Source organism: Protobothrops mucrosquamatus, unplaced genomic scaffold, assembly GCF_001527695.2.
Source record: "Protobothrops mucrosquamatus isolate PMUCROS unplaced genomic scaffold, P.Mucros_1.0 scaffold863, whole genome shotgun sequence".
Lineage (NCBI taxonomy): Eukaryota > Metazoa > Chordata > Lepidosauria > Squamata > Viperidae > Protobothrops > Protobothrops mucrosquamatus.
This window is the reverse complement of record NW_015387118.1, coordinates 260,150-271,123: the sequence shown is the minus strand read 5'-3', so window position 1 is coordinate 271,123 and position 10,974 is coordinate 260,150.

The following is a 10,974-nucleotide window of genomic DNA, read 5'->3' as shown; positions in this document are numbered from 1 at the left end:
CTAATCTTGAATTCTGCAAAAGACTGGGGGGAAATTTTCAGAGCAGCTTTGGGATAAAAGGATAAAGGTAGAATGAGAGAAAAGATAGCCTTTTGTATTGATCCACTTTAATCCAAACTGAAAAGTATTTTCAAACATATAGTTTCCTGTACTGTTAATTATTTTGATTGGTTTTAACAATTTGTGAACTGCCTAGAGTTGGTGGGTGTTAGGCAGAATGTAAATTTAATAAATATAATAATTATAATTAAATCAGTAATTGATATTTCCTGATATTTTGGATATTGAAATATTAACATTTTGGATAAACAGCTCCCTGAATATCATAGAGAAGCACTTTATTAATGCTAGTTTAAAATACTTAAATCTGCTGGATAATGGTAGTAATGATTCAGATCTAGGTAGTTGTCTATATGGTGTGCAAACATATCTTTGTTTTCCTTGAATGGTTCCTTGATAGATAAGAGTTTCATTGGAAAGACAGATAAATCCAAATAGTTGTTAGTACTGCACAACTCTCCATATCGCACACAATAGATAAAATATGGCAGAAAAAAACTATTTAACTGTGCTTAAATGTTAAAGAAGGTAATTTTGGATTTTTGAGTGAAGCAAAATTTGATAATTGTGAACTGCTGTACATTTGCACCTAATATACATTTGCTTAGGCAAAAATGTTTACACAGCACCCTCTAGTGAATACACTGAATTTAGCTGTGCAGTAAAGGCTTTTTTATTTAAAAAATAAAGGTCAGTGTGTAAGAAAAAGTAGCATTACCAGAACCAAGAAAATTTGGTCATGTCACAGATCAGATTTCATCCAATGTAACTTTCTGTGATTGACTATCCAGATAGGACTGTAACAACTATAACACTATATATCTTAACCTGAAACTAAGTAATAAGGAAATCAATTACTATTCAAAAATATATTCTGTAGTCCGTCTCCTAGTAAACTTTTAAGGCTGTTTCTATTCAAAAGGCCAAAGTCCTCAAAGAGGAACACATAGTATGTAACCAATTGTGTTCCAAAGAGGAAAGTAGGTAGTAATGGCATAGCTATTTTGATTTTTATGCAAATATAGGAATCCACCTCAAATTCTGCACAAAGTGGCTTCATCCACATTTCACCAATGATTTTTATTTTCTACAAATATAGGGTTGGTTTTTCCCCCCCTCTTCTAGATCCATCATGTTTTCTCTTGATAATAGGGATTTAGAATCTGGCTTGTAACAGTAGCTGGGGTTGGTTTTATATCTCTTTGGTAAAAAGATCCATGAAATGCAACTACAGTAGCTCCAAATCTTAGGATTTTAGAATGGTATTTTTCAGAATGGCTCCTTTCCTGCTTTTCCCATCCAGTAAAATACTGTGTGAAATTCCAGGGAATTATAAATGCAGTTTTTGATTCACTTTGAAGCTTTAATTCAAAAACGTTGTGATGCACATTCCACTTATTCTTGTGCACTTAGATAAAATGCTGTTGTCTGGATTATTATTTTTAATATTACTGTGCTTGAATAAGAAGCCACTTAGAGCTTTTCAACAAAGAATATGTAATAATCTGAGAGCTGACCCAGAAGCCACAATAACTATTTTCTGGTTCATGTTTTATGGAAATTACATGATTGGAAAAGCAGAATTTTTTATTTATACAGTAGTGTGGTCAATGCTTAGCACTTTTTAAAAAAGGATTTGGGAATGTGAACAATATGTGTAAGCATTAGAGCACTTTAGAAAGAATAGATAAAACATAGATGCTGACACAAAAGAGCAGATGGAATTGTGTTATTCCTGTTAAATCATGTTCCTGCTCTATTTATATATGCAGCTTCCCTCAGTAACTTCAGTGAAGAACTCTTTATACTCAATTTTGCATTACCAGTTCAGTGCCAACGAAGAGTGATGATACTGACTGAGGAATATATATACAGAATTCAAAGTCAAATTAATACCCAGGTAATCTAGATATTACCACTTTGGGGATGCTCTTGGTTTTCGGCACCCGTTCAGAGTTCATTTCAGAGGGATTAGTCGGACCTTCTCTTTAGATATTAATAGGCAGGAAATGTCCCTCTTCCTCTTTTTCTATTTTAATCAGAGGATAAATAAAAATCACTCTTTGAAGAGGCTGTTGCTTTGCCCAATCATGCAGGTGCTCCATTTCTGATGTGCCTGGTCTGGTCTAGCCTGTAAAGCAGACATAATCTAATGGCTAAATCCAATTCTTAATAACCCTGGGTGGAATGATAAGGGTCAATGTATTTATTGTCAACTGTGTCATTGATTAAATGGTATTTTACTGGAGAAGCTTTGAGGGAGATACAAAAGCTAAACATAACTTCTATGGGTCTCCCAGCATGACAACCGTTTACAAGATGCTTTTGTGGAGGTAGGGACTGTTGTGCAAACCAAAAGCTAATGCTTGGAAACAAGCCAGCAGCATGCTTCTTGAACGCAAGAACAGTCATTGGAGTGAGAAAGGTTGTGCATGCTTGTTTGGCGTCTGCCCTTCAGAAGAAGAAATCTTTTGTTTTTTATTGAAGTATCAGAAATGGTGTTAAGTTACTGAAGTTGTTTATATTTGTCTGGCTGGGAATCATCTTTTACATATCTTTGTTTCTTTTTTATTTATCTCTTTGCACGTCGCTTTTTCTCTTTACTTTTTATATCTTTCTTAGTTTGTATTAGTCTTTTAGCTCTGTATTTGCAAACCCTAATAAAATTATTACAAAAAAGGGAAAAGGTAAGTCCCGATAAATATAATGACATTTCCTCTAGATCAGGGGTTCCCAACCGGGGGTGTGAGAGGATATTCCAGGGGGTGTGAAAACTTGGGTTTAGAAGTTTCAAAATTATAGTGTATATGCATAATTCGTTGCTGTTATTTTGAACTTTTGTAAGGGGTGAGAGAATATATCAGAAGCGTTCTAGGGGCGCGGGGGATAGAAAAGGTTGGGAACTGCTACTCTAGATCATAAACATGTAAGTTTGGCATCTAACATGCAAATTCAAGATGAGAACATCTCCCTCCAGTTAAATGAGTTATGTTCTGCAATTATAATAGCAACAGTAGAAACTTATAATACAATTAACAGAGTTGTCAGTGTGTATGCAGCCCATTTCAGGAGGGCATGTAAGCCTATCACAACAATAATAAAAGTCTCTGGTGGCATCTTGAAGGCTAACGTTTGTTTTGTCATAAATGTCTGGGGAGTCCAATCGATTTCAGTATATATCTCAAGCATTTACTGCCTCCGAAACATTGATAAATTCATCTCATGCTGGACGGCTGATATACATTTCATAGGGCAGTGGTGGCGAACCTATGGCACGTGTGCCAGAGGCGGCACTCAGAGCCCTCTCTGTGGGCACGCACGCCATGCCCCGGAGATGGCAACCGTCCCTCTTCAATCAGCCGTCCACTAACTCATTGAGGTCCCACGTGGCCGGATGCATCCCAGCATGTCTTGTTTCCCTCCCTCCCCCGTCCCACCCCTTCTGGCCTTGCATGCTCTCCTTTTCCCAGGCACGACCCACTGCATCGCCTCCTCAGCTGTTGGCTGGTCGTCCAGCTCAGAGGCAGCTTCTCTGAATTGCTGGCGGCAGGCTGCGGAGCTACTGACAGATACTGTTGGTCCTCGTGCGCTCGCTGGCCTCTGTGGGGACTGATGGTGTCACGCAGCAGCCGCCCTGGCCCGCCTCGCAACAATGGCACCCCCGCCTTGCCTCGCCTCACCCCGCAGGACGAGCCTCCTGCCCACCGCCCCACCTACCAGAGACCCCCTAGATTTGCCCCAACCCTGCCCGGGCCCCACAGGTGTCCCTCCCCACGATCAACATCGAGCTGACCATGCCCACCTTGGCCACACCAACCCAGTCTACCATGCCCACCTTGGCCACACCCACCCAGTGGGCCATGCCCACCTGGCACCCGGCAATAAATAAGTGGGTTTTGGGTTGCAGTTTGGGCATTCGGTCTCTAAAAGGTTCGCCATCACTGTCATAGGGCTTTTGTTTCCCACAGAAGTCTTTGCCATCTATTTCTTCCTCAACAGGGAATGTTTTATACAGGTAGTCCTTGACTTACAACAGTTCATTTAGTGACCATTCAAAGTTACAACAGCACTGTTGCAGCATTCCCATGGTTATATGATCAAAATTCAGACACTTGGCAACTGACTCACATTTATGAGGATTGTCGCCTCCTGGGGTCATGTGATTACCTTTTGTCAAGTTTTGACAAAGTCAATTGAGACACCAGATTCGCTTAACAACCTTGTCACTAACTTAACAACTGAAGTGATTGACTTAACAACTGTAGCAAGAAAGGTCGTAAAATGGGGCAAAGTTCACTTAAAAAATGTCTCGGCCACAGAAATTTTGGGCTGAATTGTCATAAGTTGACTACCTGTACATACTCGTGATGCTGCTGGAAATACAGGAAAAAAATTGTCAGAAGGAAGTGCAGCTCCAGACAGTGATGAGTCATCTGTTGGTTATGTCAAAGTTATGGGAAAAGTGAGAATTTTAGTCCTCTGGGGCAGGTAAGTGTAAATTATATTCTTATATTCCCAGCGATATCAACTAACTATTGCTGCTCATTAAGCAAAGCAATTTTATTGTACAACAGCCTTGAAGAGAAGATGACAGCAATAGTGTGTTGCTGAACCCTGGAAGAGAAATTGGTGGAAGAATCAAGACATAAAGATTATGGGTCTTGCTAACATTTGCGCCGGTGGTTTAACCATAATTTCCCTGCAATCTAACTAACTATAGGCTTCCAAACAAATCTGAGGAAAGGTTGAGATGATGTAGGCTTGGGAAAAAGAGTGGCCTCTCTTAGGCCAAGGGCTAAACTAGACATCACAGTGATCATTCTGTTCAGTCACTTCCTGATCTGCTCCTATGTGAATTTCTGATCTTAACTTTAAAGTAAAGCAAGATGTGATGCTCTAACCACCTAACAATGGCTTATTCCCCATTCCCTGCTTAAATACACCAGCCAAACTCTACTTTAAAAGAAAAAGTACATAGAGGGGATTTTTTTTTTCATGCCCCGTTTGACTTTAAGGTATCTTGTTAAAGGCATGTCACAAGTGAAACAAACTGAAAATGAACAGCATAATTTATGAGAAAAGAGCAGTCTCTTATATTTCAGCAAACTATTAATTGCATATTCTTTATTGCTTTGTTTCAATTATTCTCTCAAGGAAAATGAATCTTCTGAAAAGATGACATTGAACCATTCTGCTTCTTCAAGGACATTATGAAAAGCTGGCTTTGTTCCCTTTTTGCAACGGCATCAACATATTTACATGGCCTCACCTCTGAAACTTTTTATGGGTTTTTTTCCTCTTTATTCAGACTTTATGAGTAAAGTGAAAGGATCTTTAGAGGATACATGAACACATCTGGAAAACAATCCTTTATTATTATTGAAAATATGTTTGTCTTTTTGCTTGTGTAAGCACTCTGAACAATGCACACTTTTGCAGAAAGCTAAACTGGTGAGGCTAAAGATGAAGCCCGTTATTATTTTTAGAGAAAACCATTCCCATTTTTGTAAGTCATTTAAAACACATTCTTATTATCACTTCCCCCTGTAGGAAGGTCACCTCAAATAATATCTACAGAAGCTTTTCTTCTGTACCCAATAGCGATTTATCTCCCTTTCTTTCCTAAGACACTGGCTCCACACAAAGTCCAGATTCACACGTCATTAGAATTTAATGTGATTTATGTTGGTTTATGTGTTTGGGTGAGCCTAGCTGTGATTAGTATATTCCATATGCTGGAAACTAGATCTTCATAACACAATTTCAATTCCCTAGATTTTTTTTTTTAAAAAATAGCTTTTTAAATTGACAGGAGTCAAATACAAGTAGTCCTCGACTTAACAACAGTTCATTTAGTGACCGTGCAAAGTTACAACGGCACTGAAAAAAGTGGCTTATGACCGTTTTTCTCAGTTACAATCTTTGCAGCATCCCCAAGATCGTGTGACCAAAATTTATATGCTTGGCAACTGGTTCATGTTTATGACCATTGCTGTGTCCCAAGGACATGTTAGCACCTTTTGCATCCTTCTGACAAGCAAAGTCAATGGGGAAGCCAGATTCACTTAACAACCAGCTTACTAACTTATCAACTGCAGTCATTCACTTAACAACTGTGGCAAGAAAGGTCATAAAATGGGGCAAAATGCACTTCACAACAGAAATTTTGGGCTCAGTTGTGTTTGTAAGTTGAGGACTACCTGTATCTTGTGGGATCCAAGATGAATCTCAGGAATTGTATAGGAGCTCCAAAACGTATCTATGATTGTACCAAGGCTTTTGATAATTTAAGGCACAACAAAATGCAAATAGCTCTTTAAAAACTTGGGCACACCAGGCTGCCTCATCATCCTAATGAAGAATTTGTACACTGACCAGAAAGCAAATACCTGGGATGAAATTGCAACTAAATGCTCTGGGAATATTTCTTCAACTTCAGCTGTCCTGAAATTACTGTGGCTATGGTAGTTTGGCTATGGAGCTGGTTGCAATCCTTCTCAAATCTGATGGATCTAGTAGTAATTCTCATCTATTTTAGCGTGAAAAATATCCAGAAGTTGCAAATAGCGCAAAAACTAGGCTTTTATTTTGCAAGAGACAAAGAAGACTGTACTGAAAGCCTGCACTGGTTATCAGCTGCTTATTGCTCATAATATTTTGGGTGTTGAGAAAACCTAAAGATGAATTGCTTTGGCCAAGCTTTTAATTCTTAATCAATTTTTGTTGCTCCTCACATTGGAGTTTTAAGCTGCCATTTTTGTTTTGTGCTGTCCCATATTGAATGCTTGTTTAAATACAAAATTAAATAATCTTCCAGGTTGGGGCAAGAGATCTTTCCTGGAATGGTGTTGCTTAGGCCATCCTTACTACTGTACTAGATGGATCAAAATTATCTATTTCAGCTTTGTCCTGGACTCTTCTGATGTTAGTACCTGAGTGCTGACTGAGATTCTAAAGAGAAATTTATTACTAGGCCTTGTGCAAAGGTTTGGATTCTTTTACCTTGAACATTTACAAATTAACCTATAGCCATTACTTCATTATTTGCTCATTCGCTCCTTGTGTTTTCATCTCTTAAATCCTGATTCTGGCCCACAACAGCAGCCCTTCTCACCTTCCAAAGGCCAATATTGTATTTATTAGCTTGTTAGAAAAAAGAGTTAACCAGTTTAGAGCTTCAGAAATCTACTGGAAAATTTAAAAAAAAATCACACCACAGAAGGCCATGGCAAGTCAATTCTGCATGGTTGCCATGCAAATATAAGGATGAGTTTTTCTAGTCACCAAGAATCTGTCTTTACATGGGGGAGTCTTTTCTTTTTCGTAAGAGTTAAACCTCCAGTCCTTTTCCCCAAAGAGCCACTCTTAGCCTCCAACTCCTTGCCATGTTTTAAATTTCACTATCATAATCTAAAGGTGGAAGGGACCTTTTTGTTGATAATTCAGTATCAAAAAGATATATGAGAACTGACCAATGCTATTAAATCTATTGCTTATCCCTGCCATATAATTTGCTTGCCCCTCTCACCTTGCTTTAAAAATAACCATTTCCCTGACACCTATTGTTCATAATTTAGAAGTCATATTTTTCTGGCTCATGTTGTTCCTGCAGTCCCCAGCACTGGTTCCTGAACTTTTTCATTCACCACATTTCCTAGGTTTGTGATTGTATTGTCAAGTTTGATCTTTCAAATGAGTCTACTGGCTGATCTTGGAGGTTGGTTTGGATCATTTTCATGAAGTGCTTTCTGGAAGCAGATACTCAAGAATACTTTAATGTATTTTAATTGTCCTGTTTAGAAGAAGATATCTAATTTGGAAACACAATGCTCTGTGAGTCTGGATATACACCATAGAACCAACAGGACTTGTTTCTCCAGTGCCTGTATTACAGAGATATTTGTAGTCCTGTTTCATCTTATCATTATATATAAATACCCAGGGCGCACAGGAGAATTTTACATAAGCCTGTTGCTTTCAGACACCAATCCAACATACAATATTAAGATGTTCTATGCAGCAGTGCTCAAAATTCATTGGATGATGACCTGAACTCAACTTTATAAATTAAAACTAATGGGTGCTACTTTGCCATATTAGAACACTTTATAACTTGATATAGTCTTCCACATGCTAACTTTTTATGCTCCCCTACACTCATCTAAAGCTCCCACAACTCCTTGCAGATTCTCGCTTTTTATATATACTTTTAGTTTTTAACTTATAATTTATATCTTCTAGCTTTTTATAATTTTTTTAGATTTTTGTTTCCATTCTTGGTACATTAAATCCTTTATGCTTCTTTTTAATGGTTATATCCCACTACAGTTGGTCAATGATCATAATATAATTTTGACTATACTTGTCATGTAAGTATATGAGGGAAGGGAAAATAAGATGCGGTGGTAAGGTACCTATAAAGGAAGTAAGGCAGGTTAAGTGAGCAAGCAATAAGAACCAATAAGCAATAAGCAATAATCTAATTGTTTTAGATTAATTCATATAAAAAATTCAAGTCTGCCTTTTCTTCCATTTGTTGTAAATGGGGTCTTTTTTGTACACTGCCCAGAATTACATTATTGGAGTTGGATGTCTGTATAAATGTCATTAATGAATAACTGTGGTAACTTTAAACCAATATTGACAAATGTTAAAGTAATTTCTTTGATTTTTCAGAGTCACACTATCCCTGAAGATTTCCACACTAGCAATTCATAATGTCATCTATTCATTGGTGTGATGATAGATCACTAAATACAGGCAGATTTGATGTTGTCACAGTGGCAATATAAAGTGGCTGGGGGCATATTATCCCTGCTGTGGATATTTTTATTCAGATAATATTGCATCCCTTTCTGGATATGTGCATTTTAGGAAGATTGTCGACAAGCATGTCCAGAGGGTAAGGATGAAGGGCCAGGAAGGAATAATTTATGAGGAATAGATAGAACGAAGACAATTGTTCTTGTTATTAAAGAATACATGCCTGCACTTCTTATCTTTGAATACGTATCTTTAAAAATGATTTAGAAATTGCAAGTGGTTAAAAACATAGCCACTAAATGATCAATACTGTAAGAGCAAAGCAGTCAGCACATGCTACGCTGATATTCCAATTAATTGCCAGCAAATTAAAGTGCCAGTTTAAACCTTTAATGGGCTGCACTTAGTATCTGAAAGACTGCTTGCATCCCGAAGAACAAGAGTACTATTTGAGGCCTTGCTGTCTGGCCAGGACACCAAGAAAAAAATGATGGCATTAAGAACAGAGCATTTTCAGAGAAAACTCTGCAGCTGTGGTGGATTTTTCCTCCTCCCCCTTACTGCTTTCAAGTCATCTTTAACAATGCTTTCCTTCTGTAAAAACATTTATACATATATAGTCTTCTGCATCTCTTTACTTCAGGATACACATTTGTTTTTTTCCTGTTTTATAAACCAGGGCTTTTTTTTCTCATAGAACGCCCAGAACGGAGTTCCGGCACCTTTTTTGGATGGAACCTTGTAGGGTAGGCAAGGTGGGTTGTATGACGTGTGTGAGTTCCGGCACCTTTTCTTTTATAGAAAAAAAAGCACTGTTATAAACTATTAGAATTTTTTTAATGTTGGGATCCAAATTACTAATGCATACTCTGCCTCTCCCATTCATTTCAAAATATATGTTGAGAGGTGTACCTAGATAAATGGATTCTAGTACTATCAAAAATATATAGTACAGTTTTACTTTTAGTTGAATAGTATCCTGGGATTAGGTTTGGGAAGTCCGGGTGGGGGGTGGGGGGTAGGGGTTTTTACATTGTGATGTATCTGTGATGTGCTTTTTTTTATGATGAAAATAATAAAAAATTTATATTTGGAAAAAAAAAAAATATATAGTACAGTTGACTTTCTCCTCCCTTAACGGATTGGATGTGCAGAAATCTGTAAAGCTATTTAAAATGCAAGAGGATCACAAGGATCACAAGTTGGGAGACTCCCTAAAATCCAATCAGTAAGGAAGGTTCTTTTTATTATTTATTTTTATTATTTAAATTTATTACAAAATAAATGTTAATTACAAAATAAATGTTAATTATAAAATAAATGTTTTTTCTGAAAGAAACCTAGGTTGGAGTGCCTGCCCTATATATTTATGCTGATCAATCAAAAGTTCACACAACCGAATTTTCTGTTTCCCCAACCTACTAAATGCGGGTGTTGGCTTCGCAATACTCAAAACCAGACCGTTGTGTTTAAAGGCGCCGCGGATACTTCTCTACTGCGGCGGTTCTCAATTTTTTTGGTCTCGGGATCCCTTTATATTCTTAAAAATGATGGAGGATCCCAAAAAACTTTGATTGTACGCGGATGGTACCTCTCGCTATTTACTGGATTAGGGATTAAAAGGGAGAACTTTTACAATGTTTATTTATTGGACTTCTTGGTGGACCCTCTGAAAGCTCTCGGGGGTGCCCAGACTCCACGTGGAGAACCGCTGCTCGGTGGGAATATCCAGGGCGGCTTCTTTATACTTTTCCGGAAGGCATCCTTGAGGGATCCACCTGCTCTCTGCTCCTTTCATTTTCCTTCCCGGCCGGGATTTTCAGCCGTGCCCCAGCCACCGAAGCCAGCGCCGGGGCCGGAGAAGAAGGAACGGGACCACCACCACCACCCCTCTCCCCCGAAGTTACAGCGACGGCCCCCGGGCGGGCTCCCCGCGTCCCTTCCGAAGAGGGCGCGCGCGGGTCGAGCCTGGTGGCGGGTTCGGATGCTGCGGCTCTTTCCCAAGCTGCACCGCGGCGGCAGCGGCGGCGGCGGCGCTGCTCTCTGGCTCGGCCCGTCGCTGTCACCGCCAGGAGGAGGCTGCGGCGGCTGCGCTTTCCCGACCGGCCTGGTGCCCGCCAGCCGCCGCAGCTTGCAGGAAGAAGCCACCGC